Source organism: Rhea americana, unplaced genomic scaffold, assembly GCF_003343005.1.
Source record: "Rhea americana isolate MKP2758 unplaced genomic scaffold, rheAme1 scaffold_235, whole genome shotgun sequence".
In the NCBI taxonomy this organism is placed as follows: Eukaryota; Metazoa; Chordata; class Aves; order Rheiformes; family Rheidae; genus Rhea; species Rhea americana.
This window is the reverse complement of record NW_028186352.1, coordinates 1-2,043: the sequence shown is the minus strand read 5'-3', so window position 1 is coordinate 2,043 and position 2,043 is coordinate 1. Positions and strand designations below refer to the sequence as shown.

Sequence of the window (2,043 nt, the reverse complement as noted above, 5' to 3'; positions counted from 1 at the left end):
AACTTCCATTCTCCTTATGATTTTGCTCTCTTAAGTAACATGCATGCAGGGCAGTACCCTGACGCTCTCCCCCAGGGCCTTTGTCTTTCACTGGCCTATTCCTTTTGACCAGGCTAGAGCAGTACATCGAATATGAGGAAAAACTTGTTTACTRTGAGAGTGACAGAACACTAGAACAAGTTGCCCAGAGAGGTCATGGAGTCTTCTTCTGCTGAGATATTCAAAACCCGCCTGGATGCAATCCTGTGCAACATGCCCTAGGTGACCCTGCTTGAGCAGGGAGGTTGGACTAGATGATCTCCAGATGTCTTTTCCTGCCTCAACCATTTTGTGATTTCCAAAACCTATTTTAAGATTATGTGACAGTGAACTTCCCCCTACCCTGGCCTTTCACCCATAACCCTGTTCAAGCAATAACCCCCAGTGACAGCTGTGATGGATGTGTCCAGTCATGGTGGGTGCATCCAGCTCTCTCTGTGAAGAGACATAACAGCACAATAGCCAAGGGCTAACTGAGCATGCACCAACCAAAATACGGCTGGTATGCAAATATGACTATTAGTTAATCATCTTACCCCATAAATAGGGGACAGCCCAGAGCCCATTGAGCTCTCCTGCACAGCAGCAGGCTACATGTCAGGATATCCCCCGGAGTAGGGACACCTCTCAAAGTTACTCCTCAAGATCAAGAGATTCCTTACTCATGACAGATCCGTGGTAAGTGACTAATAGCATGCTGAAACTTCACAAACTTTGCTAAGTTGCATCTTGGATTGATTGTGCACGTAATCCTTTAGACATAAACCATTGACCAAATCTGGAACTATGTTTGGATCCAGCTGCACTCAGACTCCTCTGAGAAGGAGTCTGGAAAGCAAGGGGGTCCACTCTGAACCTCATGACTCAACAGGAGGGTCTCCTTGACAGTTTCATCTGGCCCTGTTCTCTCTGTGCAGTAAATAACCAAGTGAACATTACCACTGTATCTTGTTAAATCACTGTCTTATTTATCATTGAACTCTGATAAATCACTGTCTTATATCAATAAAACATATTGTTGCTTCTTCACTTATGAGTGAAGTGCATCACTTATCCACAACAGACTGACAGTAAAATCTCAACCCAGCTGAAGTAAACGTAACAGAAAATGTGAAACCAAGGTGTTATTTATCTGCAGAACAGTCAAATTTCAGATGTGCAATATACACTCCCAGGCTACCCTGAACAATGATAAGCACATTTCCCATCATATCTAAGAAGACTCTGATAAAAATCTTTCATTCAAATGCAGTTTTTTACACTGCAGCACAATCATACTGTTATACAGATCCAGTGAGAGAATAAGCTACCAACATGCTGGGCATATCTGTTGAAGCCCTCATCCCTCATCCATCAGTAAAATCCAATAGGCACTGCTCCAGATATGGCCTTACCAGGGCTGAGTAGAGTGGCAGGATCATCTGCCTCGACCTGCTGGTCACACTCTTCCTAATGCACCCCATGCCACCATTGGCCTTCCTGKCCACAAGGGCACATTGCTGCCTCATGCTCAACTTGTCGTCCACCAGCACTCCCAGGTCCTTCTCTGCAGAGCTGCTTTCCAGCATGTAAGCCCCCAGCCTGCACTAGCCCATGAGGCCCTGCATTTCCCCTGGTGAACCTCAGGAGGTCTCTCTCTGCCCAACTCTCCAAGTCTCTCTAAATGGCAGCACAGCCCTCTGGTGTATCAGCCTCTCCTCCTACCTTGGGATCATCAGCAAACTTGCTGAGGAGACACTCTGTCCCTTCACCCACGTCACTGAGGAATAAGTTGAACAAGACTGGACCCYGTAGCAGCCACAGGCTTCCAACTAGACTCTGCACCGCTGAGGAGAGCCCTCCGAGCTCTGCCTTCCAGCCAGCTCTCAAYSCACCACACCGTCCACTCCCGTAAGCTGCATTTCCGGAGCTAAATAGGAACGCTGCATTGGCCGGGAATCGAACCCGGGCCTCCCGCGTGGCGGGCGAGAATTCTACCACTGAACCACCAATGCCCCTGCTCCA

At 47.7% G+C, this 2,043-nt stretch overlaps 1 non-coding gene across 1 annotated transcript; it reads right to left on the bottom strand.

Moving 5' to 3' along the window:
* Positions 1-1,962: 1,962 nt before the first annotated feature.
* On the bottom strand, positions 1,963-2,033 carry TRNAG-GCC (transfer RNA glycine (anticodon GCC)). The gene has a single exon. It is a non-coding gene; the product is annotated as a tRNA-Gly (tRNA).
* Positions 2,034-2,043: the final 10 nt, after the last annotated feature.